This window comes from Phoenix dactylifera, chromosome 4, assembly GCF_051530095.1.
Source record: "Phoenix dactylifera cultivar Ajwa chromosome 4, Ajwa_hap1_PhDact_Kaust_v1.1, whole genome shotgun sequence".
Taxonomy (NCBI): domain Eukaryota; kingdom Viridiplantae; phylum Streptophyta; class Magnoliopsida; order Arecales; family Arecaceae; genus Phoenix; species Phoenix dactylifera.
Genome location: NC_143193.1, coordinates 36,312,903 through 36,325,245, shown reverse-complemented (window position 1 = coordinate 36,325,245; position 12,343 = coordinate 36,312,903). Strand labels below are relative to the sequence as shown.

Genomic DNA, 12,343 nt, shown 5'->3' with positions numbered 1-12,343 from the left:
CAGCGCGAATGTCTCGGGCCGTCGAGGTCTGCTGCTTTGTCATAAAAGGGAGTTTCGAAGGGCATGTCATGCGTGCGATCATACCAGCACTAATGCACCGGATCCCATCAGAACTCCGCAGTTAAGCGTGCTTGGGCGAGAGTAGTACTAGGATGGGTGACCCCCTGGGAAGTCCTCGTGTTGCACCCCTTTTATTTTTTGCCCGCTTTTTTATTTTTTGATAACATTTATTTTTTATTTTTCGGCTTTTGGCTTTTCCTCTTCGGATAATTTTTTTCCCCCGAAAATAAACTGAGTCCGGAGACTGGCGGTGCCATGCCGCATAGCGGAACAGCGTGTTGAATCCTACGCCAGAACGGCCCCGGCAGCGCGAATGTCTCGGGCCGTCGAGGTCTGCTACTTTGTCATAAAAGGGAGTTTCGAAGGGCATGTCTTGGGTGGGATCATACCAGCACTAATGCACCGGATCCTATCAGAACTCCGCAGTTAAGCGTGCTTGGGCGAGAGTAGTACTAGGATGGGTGACCCCCTGGGAAGTCCTCATGTTGCACCCTTTTTATTTTTTGCCCGCTTTTTTATTTTTTGATAATATTTATTTTTAATTTTTTGGCTTTTGGCTTTTCCTCTTCGGATAATTTTTTTCCCCCGACAATAAACTGGGTCCGGAGACTGGCGGTGCCATGCCGCATAGCGGGACCAGCGCGTTGAATCCTACGCCAGAACGGCCCCGGCAGCGCGAATTTCTCGGGCCGTCGAGGTCTGCTGCTTTGTCATAAAAGGGAGTTTCGAAGGGCATATCATGGGTGCGATCATACCAGCACTAATGCACCGGATCCCATCAGAACTCCGCAGTTAAGCGTGCTTGGGCGAGAGTAGTACTAGGATGGGTGACCCCCTGAGAAGTCCTCGTGTTGCACCCCTTTTATTTTTTGCCCGCTTTTTTCTTTTTTGATAACATTTATTTTTAATTTTTTGGCTTTTGGCTTTTCCTCTTCGGATAATTTTTTTTCCTCGAAAATAAACTGAGTCCGGAGACTCGCGGTGCCATGCCGCATAGCGGTTGGGCGAGAGAAGTACTAGGATGGGTGACCCCCTGGGAAGTCCTCGTGTTGCACCCTTTTTATTTTTTGCCCGCTTTTTTATTTTTTGATAATATTTATTTTTAATTTTTTGGCTTTTGGCTTTTCCTCTTCGGATAATTTTTTTCCCCCGAAAATAAACTGAGTCCGGAGACTGACGGTGCCATGCCGCATAGCGGAACAGCGTGTTGAATCCTACGGCAGAACGGCCCCGGCAGCGCGAATGTCTCGGGCCGTCGAGGTCTGCTACTTTGTCATAAAAGGAAGTTTCGAAGGGCATGTCTTGGGTGCGATCATACCAGCACTAATGCACCGGATCCTATCAGAACTCTGCAGTTAAGCGTGCTTGGGCGAGAGTAGTACTAGGATGGGTGACCCCCTGGGAAGTCCTCATGTTGCACCCTTTTTATTTTTTGCCCGCTTTTTTATTTTTTGATAATATTTATTTTTAATTTTTTGGCTTTTGGCTTTTCCCCTTCGGATAATTTTTTTCCCCCGACAATAAACTGGGTCCGGAGACTGGCGGTGCCATGCCGCATAGCGGGACCAGCGCGTTGAATCCTACGCCAGAACGGCCCCGGCAGCGCGAATGTCTCGGGCCGTCGAGGTCTGCTGCTTTGTCATAAAAGGGAGTTTCGAAGGGCATATCATGGGTGCGATCATACCAGCACTAATGCACCTGATCCCATCAGAACTCCGCAGTTAAGCGTGCTTGGGCGAGAGTAGTACTAGGATGGGTGACCCCCTGGGAAGTCCTCGTGTTGCACCCCTTTTATTTTTTGCCCGCTTTTTTCTTTTTTGATAACATTTATTTTTAATTTTTTGGCTTTTGGCTTTTCCTCTTCGGATAATTTTTTTCCCTCGAAAATAAACTGAGTCCGGAGACTCGCGGTGCCATGCCGCATAGCGGAACAGCGCATTGAATCCTACGCCAGAACGGCCCCGGCAGCGCGAATGTCTCGGGCCGTCGAGGTCTGCTGCTTTGTCATAAAAGGGTGTTTCGATGGGCATGTCATGGGTGCGATCATACCAGCACTAATGCACCGGATCCCATCAGAGCTCCGCAGTTAAGCGTGCCTGGGCGAGAGTAGTACTAGGACGGGTGACCCCCTGGGAAGTCCTCGTGTTGCACCCCTTTTATTTTTTGCCCGCTTTTTTATTTTTTGATAATATTTATTTTTAATTTTTCGGCTTTTGGCTTTTCCTCTTCGGATAATTTTTTTCCCCCGAAAATAAACTGAGTCCGGAGACTCGCGGTGCCATGCCGCATAGCGGAACAGCGCGTTGAATCCTACGCCAGAACGGCCCCGGCAGCGCGAATGTCTCGGGCCGTCGAGGTCTGCTGCTTTGTCATAAAAGGGAGTTTCGAAGGGCATGTCATGCGTGCGATCATACCAGCACTAATGCACCGGATCCCATCAGAACTCCGCAGTTAAGCGTGCTTGGGCGAGAGTAGTACTAGGATGGGTGACCCCCTGGGAAGTCCTCGTGTTGCACCCCTTTTATTTTTTGCCCGCTTTTTTATTTTTTGATAACATTTATTTTTTATTTTTCGGCTTTTGGCTTTTCCTCTTCGGATAATTTTTTTCCCCCGAAAATAAACTGAGTCCGGAGACTGGCGGTGCCATGCCGCATAGCGGAACAGCGTGTTGAATCCTACGCCAGAACGGCCCCGGCAGCGCGAATGTCTCGGGCCGTCGAGGTCTGCTACTTTGTCATAAAAGGGAGTTTCGAAGGGCATGTCTTGGGTGGGATCATACCAGCACTAATGCACCGGATCCTATCAGAACTCCGCAGTTAAGCGTGCTTGGGCGAGAGTAGTACTAGGATGGGTGACCCCCTGGGAAGTCCTCATGTTGCACCCTTTTTATTTTTTGCCCGCTTTTTTATTTTTTGATAATATTTATTTTTAATTTTTTGGCTTTTGGCTTTTCCTCTTCGGATAATTTTTTTCCCCCGACAATAAACTGGGTCCGGAGACTGGCGGTGCCATGCCGCATAGCGGGACCAGCGCGTTGAATCCTACGCCAGAACGGCCCCGGCAGCGCGAATTTCTCGGGCCGTCGAGGTCTGCTGCTTTGTCATAAAAGGGAGTTTCGAAGGGCATATCATGGGTGCGATCATACCAGCACTAATGCACCGGATCCCATCAGAACTCCGCAGTTAAGCGTGCTTGGGCGAGAGTAGTACTAGGATGGGTGACCCCCTGAGAAGTCCTCGTGTTGCACCCCTTTTATTTTTTGCCCGCTTTTTTCTTTTTTGATAACATTTATTTTTAATTTTTTGGCTTTTGGCTTTTCCTCTTCGGATAATTTTTTTTCCTCGAAAATAAACTGAGTCCGGAGACTCGCGGTGCCATGCCGCATAGCGGTTGGGCGAGAGAAGTACTAGGATGGGTGACCCCCTGGGAAGTCCTCGTGTTGCACCCTTTTTATTTTTTGCCCGCTTTTTTATTTTTTGATAATATTTATTTTTAATTTTTTGGCTTTTGGCTTTTCCTCTTCGGATAATTTTTTTCCCCCGAAAATAAACTGAGTCCGGAGACTGGCGGTGCCATGCCGCATAGCGGAACAGCGTGTTGAATCCTACGGCAGAACGGCCCCGGCAGCGCGAATGTCTCGGGCCGTCGAGGTCTGCTACTTTGTCATAAAAGGAAGTTTCGAAGGGCATGTCTTGGGTGCGATCATACCAGCACTAATGCACCGGATCCTATCAGAACTCTGCAGTTAAGCGTGCTTGGGCGAGAGTAGTACTAGGATGGGTGACCCCCTGGGAAGTCCTCATGTTGCACCCTTTTTATTTTTTGCCCGCTTTTTTATTTTTTGATAATATTTATTTTTAATTTTTTGGCTTTTGGCTTTTCCCCTTCGGATAATTTTTTTCCCCCGACAATAAACTGGGTCCGGAGACTGGCGGTGCCATGCCGCATAGCGGGACCAGCGCGTTGAATCCTACGCCAGAACGGCCCCGGCAGCGCGAATGTCTCGGGCCGTCGAGGTCTGCTGCTTTGTCATAAAAGGGAGTTTCGAAGGGCATATCATGGGTGCGATCATACCAGCACTAATGCACCTGATCCCATCAGAACTCCGCAGTTAAGCGTGCTTGGGCGAGAGTAGTACTAGGATGGGTGACCCCCTGGGAAGTCCTCGTGTTGCACCCCTTTTATTTTTTGCCCGCTTTTTTCTTTTTTGATAACATTTATTTTTAATTTTTTGGCTTTTGGCTTTTCCTCTTCGGATAATTTTTTTCCCTCGAAAATAAACTGAGTCCGGAGACTCGCGGTGCCATGCCGCATAGCGGAACAGCGCATTGAATCCTACGCCAGAACGGCCCCGGCAGCGCGAATGTCTCGGGCCGTCGAGGTCTGCTGCTTTGTCATAAAAGGGTGTTTCGATGGGCATGTCATGGGTGCGATCATACCAGCACTAATGCACCGGATCCCATCAGAGCTCCGCAGTTAAGCGTGCCTGGGCGAGAGTAGTACTAGGACGGGTGACCCCCTGGGAAGTCCTCGTGTTGCACCCCTTTTATTTTTTGCCCGCTTTTTTATTTTTTGATAATATTTATTTTTAATTTTTCGGCTTTTGGCTTTTCCTCTTCGGATAATTTTTTTCCCCCGAAAATAAACTGAGTCCGGAGACTGGCGGTGCCATGCCGCATAGCGGAACAGCGCGTTGAATCCTACGCCAGAACGGCCCCGGCATCGCGAATGTCTCGGTCCGTCGAGGTCTGCTGCTTTGTCATAAAAGGGAGTTTCGAAGGGCATGTCATGGGTGCGATCATACCAGCACTAATGCACCGGATCCCATCAGAACTCCGCAGTTAAGCGTGCTTGGGCGAGAGTAGTACTAGGATGGGTGACCCCCTGGGAAGTCCTCGTGTCGCACCCTTTTTATTTTTTTCTCCACTTTTTTATTTTTTGATAATATTTATTTTTAATTTTTCGGCTTTTGGCTTTTCCTCTTCGGATAATTTTTTTCCCCCGAAAATAAACTGAGTCCGGAGACTGGCGGTGCCATGCCGCATAGCGGGAATAGCGCGTTGAATCCTACGCCAGAACGGCCCCGGCGGCGCGAATGTCTCGGGCCGTCGAGGTCTGCTGCTTTGTCATAAAAGGGAGTTTCGATGGGCATGTCATGGGTGCGATCATACCAGCACTAATGCACCGGATCCCATCAGAACTCCGCAGTTAAGTGTGCTTGGGCGAGAGTAGTACTAGGATGGGTGACCCCCTGGGAAGTCCTCGTGTTGCACCCCTTTTATTTTTTGCCCGCTTTTTTATTTTTTGATAATATTTATTTTTAATTTTTCGGCTTTTGGCTTTTCCTCTTCGGATAATTTTTTTCCCCCGAAAATAAACTGAGTCCGGAGACTCGCGGTGCCATGCCGCATAGCGGAACAGCGCGTTGAATCCTACGCCAGAACGGCCCCGGCAGCGCGAATGTCTCGGGCTGTCGCGGTCTGCTGCTTTGTCATAAAAGGGAGTTTCGAAGGGCATGTCATGGGTGCGATCATACCAGCACTAATGCACCGGATCCCATCATAACTCCGCAGTTAGGCGTGCTTGGGCGAGAGAAGTACTAGGATGGGTGACCCCCTGGGAAGTCCTCGTGTTGCACCCTTTTTATTTTTTGCCCGCTTTTTTATTTTTTGATAATATTTATTTTTAATTTTTTGGCTTTTGGCTTTTCCTCTTCGGATAATTTTTTTCCCCCGAAAATAAACTGAGTCCGGAGACTGGCGGTGCCATGCCGCATAGCGGAACAGCGCGTTGAATCCTACGCCAGAACGGCCCCGGCAGCGCGAATGTCTCGGGCCGTCGAGATCTGCTGCTTTGTCATAAAAGGGAGTTTCGAAGGGCATGTCATGGGTGCGATCATACCAGCACTAATGCACCGGATCCCATCAGAACTCCGCAGTTAAGCGTGCTTGGGCGAGAGTAGTACTAGGATGGGTGACCCCCTGGGAAGTCCTCGTGTTGCACCCCTTTTATTTTTTGCCCGCTTTTTTATTTTTTGATAACATTTATTTTTTATTTTTCGGCTTTTGGCTTTTCCTCTTCGGATAATTTTTTTCCCCCGAAAATAAACTGAGTCCGGAGACTGGCGGTGCCATGCCGCATAGCGGAACAGCGCGTTGAATCCTACGCCAGAACGGCCCCGGCAGCGCGAATGTCTCGGGCCGTCGAGGTCTGCTGCTTTGTCATAAAAGGGAGTTTCGAAGGGCATGTCATGCGTGCGATCATACCAGCACTAATGCACCGGATCCCATCAGAACTCCGCAGTTAAGCGTGCTTGGGCGAGAGTAGTACTAGGATGGGTGACCCCCTGGGAAGTCCTCGTGTTGCACCCCTTTTATTTTTTGCCCGCTTTTTTATTTTTTGATAACATTTATTTTTTATTTTTCGGCTTTTGGCTTTTCCTCTTCGGATAATTTTTTTCCCCCGAAAATAAACTGAGTCCGGAGACTGGCGGTGCCATGCCGCATAGCGGAACAGCGTGTTGAATCCTACGCCAGAACGGCCCCGGCAGCGCGAATGTCTCGGGCCGTCGAGGTCTGCTACTTTGTCATAAAAGGGAGTTTCGAAGGGCATGTCTTGGGTGGGATCATACCAGCACTAATGCACCGGATCCTATCAGAACTCCGCAGTTAAGCGTGCTTGGGCGAGAGTAGTACTAGGATGGGTGACCCCCTGGGAAGTCCTCATGTTGCACCCTTTTTATTTTTTGCCCGCTTTTTTATTTTTTGATAATATTTATTTTTAATTTTTTGGCTTTTGGCTTTTCCTCTTCGGATAATTTTTTTCCCCCGACAATAAACTGGGTCCGGAGACTGGCGGTGCCATGCCGCATAGCGGGACCAGCGCGTTGAATCCTACGCCAGAACGGCCCCGGCAGCGCGAATTTCTCGGGCCGTCGAGGTCTGCTGCTTTGTCATAAAAGGGAGTTTCGAAGGGCATATCATGGGTGCGATCATACCAGCACTAATGCACCGGATCCCATCAGAACTCCGCAGTTAAGCGTGCTTGGGCGAGAGTAGTACTAGGATGGGTGACCCCCTGGGAAGTCCTCGTGTTGCACCCCTTTTATTTTTTGCCCGCTTTTTTCTTTTTTGATAACATTTATTTTTAATTTTTTGGCTTTTGGCTTTTCCTCTTCGGATAATTTTTTTTCCTCGAAAATAAACTGAGTCCGGAGACTCGCGGTGCCATGCCGCATAGCGGTTGGGCGAGAGAAGTACTAGGATGGGTGACCCCCTGGGAAGTCCTCGTGTTGCACCCTTTTTATTTTTTGCCCGCTTTTTTATTTTTTGATAATATTTATTTTTAATTTTTTGGCTTTTGGCTTTTTCTCTTCGGATAATTTTTTTTCCCCGAAAATAAACTGAGTCCGGAGACTGGCGGTGCCATGCCGCATAGCGGAACAGCGCGTTGAATCCTACGCCAGAACGGCCCCGGCAGCGCGAATGTCTCGGGCTGTCGAGATCTGCTGCTTTGTCATAAAAGGGAGTTTCGAAGGGCATGTCATGGGTGCGATCATACCAGCACTAATGCACCGGATCCCATCAGAACTCCGCAGTTAAGCGTGCTTGGGCGAGAGTAGTACTAGGATGGGTGACCCCCTGGGAAGTCCTCGTGTTGCACCCCTTTTATTTTTTGCCCGCTTTTTTATTTTTTGATAACATTTATTTTTTATTTTTCGGCTTTTGGCTTTTCCTCTTCGGATAATTTTTTTCCCCCGAAAATAAACTGAGTCCGGAGACTGGCGGTGCCATGCCGCATAGCGGAACAGCGCGTTGAATCCTACGCCAGAACGGCCCCGGCAGCGCGAATGTCTCGGGCCGTCGAGGTCTGCTGCTTTGTCATAAAAGGGAGTTTCGAAGGGCATGTCATGCGTGCGATCATACCAGCACTAATGCACCGGATCCCATCAGAACTCCGCAGTTAAGCGTGCTTGGGCGAGAGTAGTACTAGGATGGGTGACCCCCTGGGAAGTCCTCGTGTTGCACCCCTTTTATTTTTTGCCCGCTTTTTTATTTTTTGATAACATTTATTTTTTATTTTTCGGCTTTTGGCTTTTCCTCTTCGGATAATTTTTTTCCCCCGAAAATAAACTGAGTCCGGAGACTGGCGGTGCCATGCCGCATAGCGGAACAGCGTGTTGAATCCTACGCCAGAACGGCCCCGGCAGCGCGAATGTCTCGGGCCGTCGAGGTCTGCTACTTTGTCATAAAAGGGAGTTTCGAAGGGCATGTCTTGGGTGGGATCATACCAGCACTAATGCACCGGATCCTATCAGAACTCCGCAGTTAAGCGTGCTTGGGCGAGAGTAGTACTAGGATGGGTGACCCCCTGGGAAGTCCTCATGTTGCACCCTTTTTATTTTTTGCCCGCTTTTTTATTTTTTGATAATATTTATTTTTAATTTTTTGGCTTTTGGCTTTTCCTCTTCGGATAATTTTTTTCCCCCGACAATAAACTGGGTCCGGAGACTGGCGGTGCCATGCCGCATAGCGGGACCAGCGCGTTGAATCCTACGCCAGAACGGCCCCGGCAGCGCGAATTTCTCGGGCCGTCGAGGTCTGCTGCTTTGTCATAAAAGGGAGTTTCGAAGGGCATATCATGGGTGCGATCATACCAGCACTAATGCACCGGATCCCATCTGAACTCCGCAGTTAAGCGTGCTTGGGCGAGAGTAGTACTAGGATGGGTGACCCCCTGGGAAGTCCTCGTGTTGCACCCCTTTTATTTTTTGCCCGCTTTTTTCTTTTTTGATAACATTTATTTTTAATTTTTTGGCTTTTGGCTTTTCCTCTTCGGATAATTTTTTTTCCTCGAAAATAAACTGAGTCCGGAGACTCGCGGTGCCATGCCGCATAGCGGAACAGCGCATTGAATCCTACGCCAGAACGGCCCCGGCAGCGCGAATGTCTCGGGCCGTCGAGGTCTGCTGCTTTGTCATAAAAGGGTGTTTCGATGGGCATGTCATGGGTGCGATCATACCAGCACTAATGCACCGGATCCCATCAGAACTCCGCAGTTAAGCGTGCTTGGGCAAGAGTAGTACTAGGATGGGTGACCCCCTGGGAAGTCCTCGTGTTGCACCCCTTTTATTTTTTGCCCGCTTTTTTATTTTTTGATAATATTTATTTTTAATTTTTTGGCTTTTGGCTTTTCCTCTTCGGATAATTTTTTTCCCCCGAAAATAAACTGAGTCCGGAGACTCGCGGTGCCATGCCGCATAGCGGAACAGCGCGTTGAATCCTACGCCAGAACGGCCCCGGCAGCGCGAATGTCTCGGGCAGTCGAGGTCTGCTGCTTTGTCATAAAAGGGAGTTTCGAAGGGCATGTCATGGGTGCGATCATACCAGCACTAATGCACCGGATCCCATCAGAACTCCGCAGTTAAGCGTGCTTGGGCGAGAGTAGTACTAGGATGGGTGACCCCCTGGGAAGTCCTCGTGTTGCACCCTTTTTATTTTTTTCTACACTTTTTTATTTTTTGATAATATTTATTTTTAATTTTTCGGCTTTTGGCTTTTCCTCTTCGGATAATTTTTTTCCCCCGAAAATAAACTGAGTCCGGAGACTGGCGGTGCCATGCCGCATAGCGGAACAGCGCGTTGAATCCTACGCCAGAACGGCCCCGGCAGCGCGAATGTCTCGGGCCGTCGAGGTCTGCTGCTTTGTCATAAAAGGGAGTTTCGATGGGCATGTCATGGGTGCGATCATACCAGCACTAACGCACCGGATCCCATCAGAACTCCGCAGTTAAGCGTGCTTGGGCGAGAGTAGTACTAGGATGGGTGACCCCCTGGGAAGTCCTCGTGTTGCACCCCTTTTATTTTTTGCCCGCTTTTTTATTTTTTGATAACATTTATTTTTTATTTTTCGGCTTTTGGCTTTTCCTCTTCGGATAATTTTTTTCCCCCGAAAATAAACTGAGTCCGGAGACTGGCGGTGCCATGCCGCATAGCGGAACAGCGTGTTGAATCCTACGCCAGAACGGCCCCGGCAGCGCGAATGTCTCGGGCCGTCGAGGTCTGCTACTTTGTCATAAAAGGGAGTTTCGAAGGGCATGTCTTGGGTGGGATCATACCAGCACTAATGCACCGGATCCGGATCCTATCAGAACTCCGCAGTTAAGCGTGCTTGGGCGAGAGTAGTACTAGGATGGGTGACCCCCTGGGAAGTCCTCATGTTGCACCCTTTTTATTTTTTGCCCGCTTTTTTATTTTTTGATAATATTTATTTTTAATTTTTTGGCTTTTGGCTTTTCCTCTTCGGATAATTTTTTTCCCCCGACAATAAACTGGGTCCGGAGACTGGCGGTGCCATGCCGCATAGCGGGACCAGCGCGTTGAATCCTACGCCAGAACGGCCCCGGCAGCGCGAATTTCTCGGGCCGTCGAGGTCTGCTGCTTTGTCATAAAAGGGAGTTTCGAAGGGCATATCATGGGTGCGATCATACCAGCACTAATGCACCGGATCCCATCAGAACTCCGCAGTTAAGCGTGCTTGGGCGAGAGTAGTACTAGGATGGGTGACCCCCTGGGAAGTCCTCGTGTTGCACCCCTTTTATTTTTTGCCCGCTTTTTTCTTTTTTGATAACATTTATTTTTAATTTTTTGGCTTTTGGCTTTTCCTCTTCGGATAATTTTTTTTCCTCGAAAATAAACTGAGTCCGGAGACTCGCGGTGCCATGCCGCATAGCGGAACAGCGCATTGAATCCTACGCCAGAACGGCCCCGGCAGCGCGAATGTCTCGGGCCGTCGAGGTCTGCTGCTTTGTCATAAAAGGGTGTTTCGATGGGCATGTCATGGGTGCGATCATACCAGCACTAATGCACCGAATCCCATCAGAACTCCGCAGTTAAGCGTGCTTGGGCAAGAGTAGTACTAGGATGGGTGACCCCCTGGGAAGTCCTCGTGTTGCACCCCTTTTATTTTTTGCCCGCTTTTTTATTTTTTGATAATATTTATTTTTAATTTTTTGGCTTTTGGCTTTTCCTCTTCGGATAATTTTTTTCCCCCGAAAATAAACTGAGTCCGGAGACTCGCGGTGCCATGCCGCATAGCGGAACAGCGCGTTGAATCCTACGCCAGAACGGCCCCGGCAGCGCGAATGTCTCGGGCAGTCGAGGTCTGCTGCTTTGTCATAAAAGGGAGTTTCGAAGGGCATGTCATGGGTGCGATCATACCAGCACTAATGCACCGGATCCCATCAGAACTCCGCAGTTAAGCGTGCTTGGGCGAGAGTAGTACTAGGATGGGTGACCCCCTGGGAAGTCCTCGTGTTGCACCCTTTTTATTTTTTTCTCCACTTTTTTATTTTTTGATAATATTTATTTTTAATTTTTCGGCTTTTGGCTTTTCCTCTTCGGATAATTTTTTTCCCCCGAAAATAAACTGAGTCCGGAGACTGGCGGTGCCATGCCGCATAGCGGAACAGCGCGTTGAATCCTACGCCAGAACGGCCCCGGCAGCGCGAATGTCTCGGGCCGTCGAGGTCTGCTGCTTTGTCATAAAAGGAAGTTTCGAAGGGCATGTCATGCGTGCGATCATACCAGCACTAATGCACCGGATCCCATCAGAACTCCGCAGTTAAGCGTGCTTGGGCGAGAGTAGTACTAGGATGGGTGACCCCCTGGGAAGTCCTCGTGTTGCACCCCTTTTATTTTTTGCCCGCTTTTTTATTTTTTGATAACATTTATTTTTTATTTTTCGGCTTTTGGCTTTTCCTCTTCGGATAATTTTTTTCCCCCGAAAATAAACTGAGTCCGGAGACTGGCGGTGCCATGCCGCATAGCGGAACAGCGTGTTGAATCCTACGCCAGAACGGCCCCGGCAGCGCGAATGTCTCGGGCCGTCGAGGTCTGCTACTTTGTCATAAAAGGGAGTTTCGAAGGGCATGTCTTGGGTGGGATCATACCAGCACTAATGCACCGGATCCTATCAGAACTCCGCAGTTAAGCGTGCTTGGGCGAGAGTAGTACTAGGATGGGTGACCCCCTGGGAAGTCCTCATGTTGCACCCTTTTTATTTTTTGCCCGCTTTTTTATTTTTTGATAATATTTATTTTTAATTTTTTGGCTTTTGGCTTTTCCTCTTCGGATAATTTTTTTCCCCCGACAATAAACTGGGTCCGGAGACTGGCGGTGCCATGCCGCATAGCGGGACCAGCGCGTTGAATCCTACGCCAGAACGGCCCCGGCAGCGCGAATTTCTCGGGCCGTCGAGGTCTGCTGCTTTGTCATAAAAGGGA

The 12,343-nt window shown here is 49.1% G+C and overlaps 25 non-coding genes and 7 pseudogenes across 25 annotated transcripts; all 32 read left to right on the top strand.

Moving 5' to 3' along the window:
* Positions 1-70: 70 nt before the first annotated feature.
* LOC149760163 (5S ribosomal RNA) lies at positions 71-189 on the top strand. Its single transcript, XR_016402640.1, has one exon. It is a non-coding gene; the product is annotated as a 5S ribosomal RNA (ribosomal RNA).
* Positions 190-435: 246 nt separating this feature from the next.
* LOC149760162 (5S ribosomal RNA) lies at positions 436-554 on the top strand (annotated as a pseudogene).
* Positions 555-801: 247 nt separating this feature from the next.
* Positions 802-920, top strand: LOC149760161 (5S ribosomal RNA). The gene has a single exon (XR_016412818.1). It is a non-coding gene; the product is annotated as a 5S ribosomal RNA (ribosomal RNA).
* A 444-nt stretch (positions 921-1,364) lies between these two features.
* Positions 1,365-1,483, top strand: LOC149760160 (5S ribosomal RNA). Its single transcript, XR_016408359.1, has one exon. It is a non-coding gene; the product is annotated as a 5S ribosomal RNA (ribosomal RNA).
* Positions 1,484-1,730: 247 nt separating this feature from the next.
* LOC149760159 (5S ribosomal RNA) lies at positions 1,731-1,849 on the top strand. Its single transcript, XR_016403456.1, has one exon. It is a non-coding gene; the product is annotated as a 5S ribosomal RNA (ribosomal RNA).
* A 246-nt stretch (positions 1,850-2,095) lies between these two features.
* On the top strand, positions 2,096-2,214 carry LOC149760158 (5S ribosomal RNA). The gene has a single exon (XR_016404781.1). It is a non-coding gene; the product is annotated as a 5S ribosomal RNA (ribosomal RNA).
* A 246-nt stretch (positions 2,215-2,460) lies between these two features.
* LOC149760157 (5S ribosomal RNA) lies at positions 2,461-2,579 on the top strand. Its single transcript, XR_016402638.1, has one exon. It is a non-coding gene; the product is annotated as a 5S ribosomal RNA (ribosomal RNA).
* Positions 2,580-2,825: 246 nt separating this feature from the next.
* Positions 2,826-2,944, top strand: LOC149760156 (5S ribosomal RNA; annotated as a pseudogene).
* Positions 2,945-3,191: 247 nt separating this feature from the next.
* LOC149760155 (5S ribosomal RNA) lies at positions 3,192-3,310 on the top strand. Its single transcript, XR_016412817.1, has one exon. It is a non-coding gene; the product is annotated as a 5S ribosomal RNA (ribosomal RNA).
* Positions 3,311-3,754: 444 nt separating this feature from the next.
* On the top strand, positions 3,755-3,873 carry LOC149760154 (5S ribosomal RNA). Its single transcript, XR_016408357.1, has one exon. It is a non-coding gene; the product is annotated as a 5S ribosomal RNA (ribosomal RNA).
* A 247-nt stretch (positions 3,874-4,120) lies between these two features.
* On the top strand, positions 4,121-4,239 carry LOC149760153 (5S ribosomal RNA). The gene has a single exon (XR_016403455.1). It is a non-coding gene; the product is annotated as a 5S ribosomal RNA (ribosomal RNA).
* Positions 4,240-4,485: 246 nt separating this feature from the next.
* LOC149760152 (5S ribosomal RNA) lies at positions 4,486-4,604 on the top strand. Its single transcript, XR_016404780.1, has one exon. It is a non-coding gene; the product is annotated as a 5S ribosomal RNA (ribosomal RNA).
* Positions 4,605-4,850: 246 nt separating this feature from the next.
* LOC149760151 (5S ribosomal RNA) lies at positions 4,851-4,969 on the top strand. Its single transcript, XR_016400787.1, has one exon. It is a non-coding gene; the product is annotated as a 5S ribosomal RNA (ribosomal RNA).
* Positions 4,970-5,217: 248 nt separating this feature from the next.
* Positions 5,218-5,336, top strand: LOC149760150 (5S ribosomal RNA). Its single transcript, XR_016400786.1, has one exon. It is a non-coding gene; the product is annotated as a 5S ribosomal RNA (ribosomal RNA).
* Positions 5,337-5,582: 246 nt separating this feature from the next.
* Positions 5,583-5,701, top strand: LOC149760149 (5S ribosomal RNA; annotated as a pseudogene).
* A 246-nt stretch (positions 5,702-5,947) lies between these two features.
* LOC149760148 (5S ribosomal RNA) lies at positions 5,948-6,066 on the top strand. Its single transcript, XR_016409574.1, has one exon. It is a non-coding gene; the product is annotated as a 5S ribosomal RNA (ribosomal RNA).
* Positions 6,067-6,312: 246 nt separating this feature from the next.
* Positions 6,313-6,431, top strand: LOC149760147 (5S ribosomal RNA). Its single transcript, XR_016402637.1, has one exon. It is a non-coding gene; the product is annotated as a 5S ribosomal RNA (ribosomal RNA).
* Positions 6,432-6,677: 246 nt separating this feature from the next.
* On the top strand, positions 6,678-6,796 carry LOC149760146 (5S ribosomal RNA; annotated as a pseudogene).
* A 247-nt stretch (positions 6,797-7,043) lies between these two features.
* On the top strand, positions 7,044-7,162 carry LOC149760145 (5S ribosomal RNA). Its single transcript, XR_016409572.1, has one exon. It is a non-coding gene; the product is annotated as a 5S ribosomal RNA (ribosomal RNA).
* A 444-nt stretch (positions 7,163-7,606) lies between these two features.
* Positions 7,607-7,725, top strand: LOC149760144 (5S ribosomal RNA). Its single transcript, XR_016409571.1, has one exon. It is a non-coding gene; the product is annotated as a 5S ribosomal RNA (ribosomal RNA).
* Positions 7,726-7,971: 246 nt separating this feature from the next.
* LOC149760143 (5S ribosomal RNA) lies at positions 7,972-8,090 on the top strand. Its single transcript, XR_016402636.1, has one exon. It is a non-coding gene; the product is annotated as a 5S ribosomal RNA (ribosomal RNA).
* A 246-nt stretch (positions 8,091-8,336) lies between these two features.
* LOC149760142 (5S ribosomal RNA) lies at positions 8,337-8,455 on the top strand (annotated as a pseudogene).
* A 247-nt stretch (positions 8,456-8,702) lies between these two features.
* Positions 8,703-8,821, top strand: LOC149760141 (5S ribosomal RNA). The gene has a single exon (XR_016409916.1). It is a non-coding gene; the product is annotated as a 5S ribosomal RNA (ribosomal RNA).
* A 246-nt stretch (positions 8,822-9,067) lies between these two features.
* LOC149760140 (5S ribosomal RNA) lies at positions 9,068-9,186 on the top strand. Its single transcript, XR_016403165.1, has one exon. It is a non-coding gene; the product is annotated as a 5S ribosomal RNA (ribosomal RNA).
* Positions 9,187-9,432: 246 nt separating this feature from the next.
* On the top strand, positions 9,433-9,551 carry LOC149760139 (5S ribosomal RNA). The gene has a single exon (XR_016412012.1). It is a non-coding gene; the product is annotated as a 5S ribosomal RNA (ribosomal RNA).
* A 247-nt stretch (positions 9,552-9,798) lies between these two features.
* Positions 9,799-9,917, top strand: LOC149760138 (5S ribosomal RNA). The gene has a single exon (XR_016412538.1). It is a non-coding gene; the product is annotated as a 5S ribosomal RNA (ribosomal RNA).
* A 246-nt stretch (positions 9,918-10,163) lies between these two features.
* LOC149760137 (5S ribosomal RNA) lies at positions 10,164-10,288 on the top strand (annotated as a pseudogene).
* A 247-nt stretch (positions 10,289-10,535) lies between these two features.
* LOC149760136 (5S ribosomal RNA) lies at positions 10,536-10,654 on the top strand. Its single transcript, XR_016409570.1, has one exon. It is a non-coding gene; the product is annotated as a 5S ribosomal RNA (ribosomal RNA).
* Positions 10,655-10,900: 246 nt separating this feature from the next.
* LOC149760135 (5S ribosomal RNA) lies at positions 10,901-11,019 on the top strand. Its single transcript, XR_016407622.1, has one exon. It is a non-coding gene; the product is annotated as a 5S ribosomal RNA (ribosomal RNA).
* A 246-nt stretch (positions 11,020-11,265) lies between these two features.
* On the top strand, positions 11,266-11,384 carry LOC149760134 (5S ribosomal RNA). Its single transcript, XR_016412011.1, has one exon. It is a non-coding gene; the product is annotated as a 5S ribosomal RNA (ribosomal RNA).
* A 247-nt stretch (positions 11,385-11,631) lies between these two features.
* LOC149760133 (5S ribosomal RNA) lies at positions 11,632-11,750 on the top strand. The gene has a single exon (XR_016402635.1). It is a non-coding gene; the product is annotated as a 5S ribosomal RNA (ribosomal RNA).
* Positions 11,751-11,996: 246 nt separating this feature from the next.
* LOC149760132 (5S ribosomal RNA) lies at positions 11,997-12,115 on the top strand (annotated as a pseudogene).
* Positions 12,116-12,343: the final 228 nt, after the last annotated feature.